Source organism: Phaenicophaeus curvirostris, chromosome Z, assembly GCF_032191515.1.
Source record: "Phaenicophaeus curvirostris isolate KB17595 chromosome Z, BPBGC_Pcur_1.0, whole genome shotgun sequence".
Taxonomy (NCBI): domain Eukaryota; kingdom Metazoa; phylum Chordata; class Aves; order Cuculiformes; family Cuculidae; genus Phaenicophaeus; species Phaenicophaeus curvirostris.
The window spans coordinates 9,141,995-9,150,229 of record NC_091431.1 but is presented as its reverse complement, the minus strand read 5'-3'; positions in this window follow the sequence as shown (position 1 = coordinate 9,150,229).

Here is an 8,235-nt window from a genome sequence, read left to right as displayed (position 1 = left end):
GCTACTTATGCTGTCTTTCTTTCCCCTGTCATTTCTTCAGATGGTAAAGTAACTACAAGAGAGATGACTAAGCTTACAGAAAACACTGAACAATTCACTGCGTTAAAACAAATCCCGAGAGATGTCAGTAACCTTTACAGAAAAGATAATAAAGGGCAAGATGTTGACTGTAACTTTTGGATTGGCTGTCTTATCAAGAGCTGCAGCAATGTCTTAGTTTATGCACTCCATTTGTTCTCATTGAAAATGCAGACTTCGGGCATATCACATACTTAACATTCAGCAACAGTGGAACCATTGCATCTTACAAGAACTTACTCTGTCTTACAAAGAAATGACTGTTAACAATGTGCTAAGCAGGACTCAGGAGGAGAAAAGGACATCTGAATTATGAAAATAGAGTCTTTCCATAATGTTACTACAGTAATACTCATAAATGAGTTATTCTCTTCCCAGCAAGGTGAACTCTAGTCTATACACAAGCCAATGCCTTCCTTATCTGGCTTGTATTGACAGCTGTATTAATATTTTTTTCAAACAAACAAACCTCTATTTTCATCTAGTTCTCTGAAAAGGTGGTGCAACTTTATATAGCAGTTAAGGAGTAAGAGCATCAGTGACCATCTCTCTTCACTGTTATGTTTTTCGAGTTTAAAATGCTTATAGACTTCATATCAAAGAATAAAAACTCACTAATAAGGCCAGTCTGACTATGATGAGGGAAAAACCTGATTAATAATTAAATGTATATTTTAGGCAGTGTTGCGGCCAAACCTTGTTGCCTTGTTGTAGATTGTGGGGCTTTTTTTTTTTTTTTTTTGCTGTGATATGAGAGAGAGCTGATAGTAGTAAATTTTGCTGCTTGGAATGTATGACTATGTAGGGTCCTGAATTCATAAAATGAACACAGACATTAGTCTTTTCTTTATCTGTGAGATACTCAACCATTGGAAGAGAACAGGATAGTGAATTACTAAGGTACAGAACATAGTGTTTGTATTTTTTTTTTTCAACTCAGCTTTCTGCAGCCTCAAGAACTATGTTAAATGTTGCAGCCGCAACATTTTTCTGAGTTCTACATTTACAGGAAACATGAATATTTCATCTTAGATTCTTTTTTTTTCTTTTTTTTTTTTCTCACATATCATGAAATTGCAAAGATCAGTTCTAAGTTTTATAGTATATAATTTTAAAGTTAGTTTTCCAAAAGTGAGGGTTTTTTCCCTCTCTATGATGATGAAAATCTTCTCACCAGAGTCAAACTCCATCTTCATGGTACCTTGTAAGCATTTCTGCTGGAAGGTGATGGTGTGATGAGTATACAGAAGAAGCAGCAGATAGCATTTCTTAGATTTTCTATTAAATCTGCATTTCCTTAGATAAGTTAATTTGGTGAAATAAAAGATGTGAAAAAGGAATAATAATCTGCATGCCATGGGCAGTATAAATGTCGGATTACTAGAGTCTAAGAAATAAGTGGTTTTATGTATCTCATGTTGCCTATAAAATCCTATGAAACAATGTTGATTTTTGCAGATTTAGTATAACTACAGTTTCTAAACAGCTGGGAAAGCATTTTTCCACTAAATGAAAAGGCTTTTAGAGTTAATCTTTTCCCCTTGTAGTAACCACAAGAAATAAGGAGTATGAAGATTTTCCCTTCTAGATCAAACCTGAGTTTTCTCAGGACACCAGCTTTCAAATATGGAAAATTAGTATTCCTGTTATGCCAGTTGCACTTATTTTAATAAGAAATTGTGACTTCTTGAAAGTAGAAGCCATCTATCCAATTTATTCTACCTTGTAATCACTCCTGCATTGAAATGTCCATATTTGCATGAAATGTTGGAAGGTTTTATAATGCTGCTTTTTCATATTTTCTGTCTTATGCAAGAAAAAAGCAATCATTTCGGTAAGCTTTTGTGTCAGTTATATGGAGACATTTGAGATCATTCCATAATGTGTTCAAGGTTTTCAGTGTTTTAGATGAAGCAGAATTTCACATTCCCTATTTATGATAATTACATGAGTGATTTAAATAGATTAGGAGACTGTTACTATATTAGAGAACACCAAGGACTCGGATGACTACAGGTTAACTAACTGGTGAGGTGTCTGTTTTAGTCTTCATCCACATGAACAGTTTCTAGCATGACACAAATCTGTACTGAATAAAGTGTCACTAAGATAAATTAAAGTAGCAACCGTACACGACAAAAATAACATGCTTCTGAATGTAGTGCAAAGGCAGTTCTGCTCATTTGCCATACATATAGGAAAAATTTTAGGAAATACAGGGGAAGGTAAATACATTTTAATTTAACTTTAAGAATCCAGAAAGACATGGTTAATACTGTCAGTGTATCAATCCACTGTAGATCCTGCACCAAATCATTTATGAATGAAAATTTAGTTTAAAAGAATTATCCACTTTCCAATTGTCAGCACCAAAAAACAGCCCCAAAATGTGCTTAACAGATATGCCATGACAGTATTGCTGGGGATAATAAAATATGTATCTGCCATTTATATTTTGTGAAATGCAATTATGCGATTAATCAACTCTATCTGTGGTTAGTCTCCTATGATGTACTAGAAGAAATGTTTCCAACCCCTCTTTAAAACATTCCTCCGCTTAAAAGAAAAAGAAAAAAAAGCTTTCTTTTAAATTTAAAAGATAAAGTGTCAGATTTCTTTTTGGAAGGCAGTAAGTATATGGTTAAACATTAAGAAGAATATTTTCTAGCATTTGATATTCCAGAGTCACTTTAAAAAGCTGACAGATTGCATGGAAGCCTTCTAATTTTTCTATGCAAAACTAGCGAGATTAGGAAAATGTGCAGAATTTCCTGGCAAATTTGAAGATTTTGACTTTATGGAGGCACTGCCATTTATTTATTTATTTATTTATTATTCCGTGGGTAACTGGGAAATAACAGATTTAACACATTAAAGAAAAATTCAGGTTTCGCAACCTATTTCATGAGATTTTGTTGCTGACAAGTGGAAAATAGATAATTATTTTAAACTAAATTTTCATTCATAAATGGTTTCCTGCAGGATCTGCCAAACAGTACATGGATTGATACCCTGACAGTCAACAGTTATGCTTTAAACTTTTGTGCTGCAGTAGAAGTCAAGAAGAAAATGCTGGTAGCTTCAGTAATCATAATGCAGATGTTCCTTTAGATCTACTGCAACTCCTTACCATCTCTGTTTCTTATATGACCCAACCATTTTCCATATGTCTGACCATTGCCTTTCTTCCGTGCTCTATCTACTATTAGCCAATAAAGAATAGTGTCAAATAATTAGTGTTACTGCTCACAACCTGCTGACTATGCAGCAGGTAACAGGCTCTGCTGCTAGTTACCACTGTTTTGATTTTCCCAAAATTATGCATGAGCCAAGCTAAGGCTGTAGAAAGGAGATATTTACAAATTCTGCAGGAACCAGTGAGAGTTACAGGTACTTCTTCTGGGGTGGCCATCGTGACTGTTAATGGTATCAAAATGATAGTATTGTGGTGTAAACTATAAAATCAATCAAATACTTTTCTTACTTCCATTTGTGCATATGTGCGTCTTTTCCCCTTACCTGGTGTCAACTGAATATGTTTTGATAGGTTTACTTTTAAAGTGAGTTGAAGAATCAGCTATATGGTTTTAAAATAACATAGCAATGAGTGTAGAAAAAAAAAATTATAGACCAGTGGCCCTTTTGTGTATATCAGCTCTGCCATTTTTCTTTCTGAGGTACAAGTCTAACAGTCTGCAATCCTATAAAAACTCTTGCCAAGAACTTAGAGTTCTTCAGCTGAAAAGAAGAATGCCTTTATCTGGACCTCCAGAAGTCAGTGATGTGTGGCTCTTTAAATCAAGCTTTAGGCATAAGCAAACTGATGTCTTGAATTAACAAAATAAAAAGGATAGCAGGGCAATTCATGGTAGAATGGTGAGCTGTGATGGACTTCTGGACCACAATTCTCTGCCATATATCAACATACAGTCCTGGAAAAAAGGTTTAATTTAATTTTGTACAGTTTCTTCTCTGCACAAATTTAATTCATCTTCTTTTATTGAGTGACTGTGGGCCCAGAATGGGATCTCTTTCAGATCTTCTGCAGAAGTGACTTCAAAAAATTGTATTCGAAAATGATAAAGATTTGCATAGGAATTGCTGTACTGTTTGAGTAAGAAAACAAATGACTATGCATGTATGAAGCTACATTTTTATATTTGCTTTTACAAGCATAATGAAAAGCAATGTGACTGTGTATACTGATTTATTCTCATTTAAGCATTTTATGAGAGTGCTGGACAAATGTGCTTCATATTAGATATTGGTTGTCTGGTATAACTTGATGGAAGCTTGCATGGCTTAGGTACTAAATGGAGGAAGATTGAAAATCAGCACTTTGTAATTGCTTCATAGAACAAGGTAGTAAGAATTTTGCTCCTGTGCTTATTGGCTTCAGGACAAAAACATGAATAAATCAATTGCATATTTAACAGTTGTTGGGAGATACATCATGGTTTATAAAATTGACCTCTGATTTCCTTAGATTGATTCCTGTAAAATTGAAGGCCAGTTTTCAATTACTTTTTTTTCCTGAAGTGTTTGGCCTCAAAAAGTCTTAGGAATGTATGCTGTATTTCTAAAAGCTGCAAATAGACCAAAAAGTAGCTACTTTATCAAAATGCATACTAATAGATAACCCAAAGAATTTTAAAAATCTATTAATTCACTCCTACTACAACAGCTGCCATAATTTGAAATTCAGAGACCAGAAAATCTCTGAAGGATTTAGGTGATCCATTTGCTGAGGAATGCAGATGCCTTGTTACTTTTGAGTTCTGTTGAGTATTCAGAGAAGATGACAGGTTCTCAGCTGAGATCTGAAATTAACTTCATGGCAATTCCACAGTGTCAGTCTGCTCTATTCCTTCACAAATAGCTTGTTGTGTGTTTCTTGATGTGTTGGTATGATGATATTTATTTAGGTGTTCAAATTTGAAGTACTTTATGTACATCTTAAGCATTAGTTTAAGTGCAGGATAGATGTGTCATGAGTCTAAATCAGAGCAGTGTAATGAGTGCTTAACTGAAGACACAACATGTAAACTCATGATCAGATGCTGGCTCTTTTTACTACTGGAAAAGAATATACTGCTTTTAAAGTAAGTATGGTGGCCTATTTTATGTCTAGGAAGGAGTAAATTCAGTTGTTAGATTTCCTGTACTGGTTTTCTGGAATTTAAGACTTCCCATCTTTCATGTCCAGATATTCTTGCATATTTCTAAGAACTGAACTTTGTTAGTCAGTTGAGAAAATTTGTCAAAGACCATAATAGATTTTGTCAAATGATTCTAATATTTTTTTCAGTTCATGCCATAAGGCAACTTGAAATTGTGCCTGATTTTTCAGTCTGCTTTGAATTTGCTACTGCAAATGTAGTAACCGACTGAAAATGCATCGTAGTCTGCAGAACCAGGAAGTTTTGAATACCAGATTTGATTGATTGAATCTTTGCAAAATTATCTGGTTTTTAAGAATTTCATTGTAAAAACAGGCCTATCAGTCAGTTGGAAGGAATGAAACTTCCTGTATCTGTGCTCAGTCATATTCAGAATATGCAGTTGTTTTAGGAATTGAAGCAGGTTAGGTTGTAAATGTGATTCCTAATTTTGTATGCTCTTTGCATTATTTCAGGAAACTCTAACTTTTATTTCTAACAGAATATGGTAAATATACCTTAATAAGAAAAAGTCTGTAAGTGTCTCAAAGCTTTGAAGTCCTTGTGTATTTGTATTTAACCCTACGCCTAGGAATGTTCCTATAAAATCAAGGGAACAGTTTGTGTACAGAGTTTAATTTGATAAACATTTGCAGGCTTGGACAACAACTTTTTACAAATAAAACTTGTTATCTTCCGAGTAGTCTCTTTGTCCGCGAAGTGCTAGGTAAATAGCTAATGCCTACTTCAGAAAAGTTTAGGAAGTAATTTACAATATTTTTTTTTTAAATTACTTCACAAGAGTCTTAAGTTAGTTGATGTCCTAAGCAGGAAAACAGTGTGAAGGGTAGCTCTTTTCTGCCTTTTCTTTGGCTTCATATAGAGGTTTCCTTTGTAATGAAATAATTTTCCTGTCATACGTGCTGACTGGTTTCTTCTAAATCTCAGCTAAATTTTCTATCCTTTGCATTCTTTATCTCAGGTCTGTACAATTACATGGAAATTTCCATTTGAAGAGAATATTTTGAGCATGCATGCCATATGTGATACTCTGGGCGCATATGTGCTATTAAAATGTAAACAGGACTTGATGAGCAGTTTTTCAAACTTAGAGAGAGACTGAGCAGTACTAGGTCTCATTTTAAAAGTTAGGCTTCTAGTTTATGAATACATAGAGGATCTTATAGCTACTGGAGTTTTAGGCATTCTACATTAGTTTGCCTTTTCCTGACAGCAGTGTACAGTACACTGGGTGGTTGTAGTATCTTTATCAGAGTATTGCAGTGACATTTATGTGTTGAGAAATGTTTCTTCATTTTTTTTTAATCCACATCTTTCTGATTTTATCTGCTACTTGACTGTATTATTAGATTTAAGTTGCCTTTATTTTTCAAATTTATTTTTAGTCGTGTTTTATTTCTTTCTTCCACTTAGAATCCACTTGGAAAAGACTCAGCAGATCATCGAGTCCAACCATTCCTATCATCACTTAACCACGCCCCTCAGCACCTCATCCACCCGTGTGCAAGACCTTACACTTAGCCTTATAAACTTCATGAGGTTTGCCTGGACCCAGCTTTTAAGCTGTCAGGGTTCCTGTGGATGGCATCCCTTCCATCCAGTGTGTCAGCCACACCACTCAGCACTCACTCAGATTCAAAATCAATCATGGAGATCAGCTGAGAATCATTCTTTGGTATTGTATCCCATTGCAGGTTCCTGCCCTTACGTGATCAATGGAGGAAGAGTGTAAGAAAATTATAATGTATAGCTTCTGGCAATCCATGTGCAAGGAACATCTGGGCTGCAGGTTTCCTCAGACATGCTGTATTTAGCAAAGAAGAGGTTGTGTGAAATTCACTTTTAATATTTTTAGATCATAGAATCATAGAATCACCAGGTTGGAAGAGACCCACCAGATCATCGAGTCCAACCATTCCTATCAAACACTAAACCATTCACCTCAGCGCCTCATCCACCTGTCTCTTAAACACCTCCAGGGAAAGCAACTCAACCACCTCCCTGGGCAGCCTGTTCCAGTGCCCAATGACCCTTTCTGTGAAAAATTTTTTTCCTAGTGTTCAGCCTAAACCTCCCCTGGCATAGCTTGAGGCCATTTCCTCTTGTCCTGTCCCCTGTCACCTGGGAGAAGAGGCCAGCTCCCTCCTCGCCACAACTTCCTTTTAGGTAGTTGTGGAGAGCAATGAGGTCTCCCTTCAGCCTCCTCTTCTCCAGGCTAAACAACCCCAGTTCTCTCAGCCGTTCCTCATAGGGTCTGTTCTCCAGCTCCCTCACCAGCTTTGTTGCTCTTCTCTGGACTCGCTCCAGAGCCTCAACATCCTTCTCATAGTGTGGGGCCCGGAACTAACCCAGTATTCAAGGTGCAGTCTCACCAGTGCCGAGTACAGAGGGAGAATAACCTCCCTGGACTTGCTGGTCACACCATTTCTGATACAAGCCAAGATGCCATTGGCCTTCTTGGCCACCTGGGCACACTGCTGGCTCATGTTCAGTCACTGTCAACCAACACACCCAGGTCCTTCTCCTTCAGGCAGCTTTCCATCCAGACTTCTCCTAGTCTGTAGCACTGCATAGGGTTGTTGTGCCCCAAGTGCAGGACCCGGCATCTGGCCTTGTTAAACCTCATGCCATTGGTCTCAGCCCAGTGGTCCAGCCTGTTCAGATCCCTTTGCAGAGCCTCCCTACCCTCCAGCAGATCAACACTGCCACCCAGCTTAGTGTCATCCGCAAACTTTCTAAGGATGCACTCAATGCCTTCATCCAGGTCATTGATATAGACTTGAACAGGGCTGGACCCAGCACTGAGCCCTGGGGGTACCACTTGTAACTGGCCTCCAGCTGGAGTTAATTCCTTTTCCCACCACTCTCTGGGCCCAGCCATCCAACCAGTTTTCCACTCAGGAGAGTTTGCGCCTGTCCAGGCCAGAGGCTGACAGTTTCCTAAGCAGAATGCTGTGAGAAACTGTGTCAAAGGCTT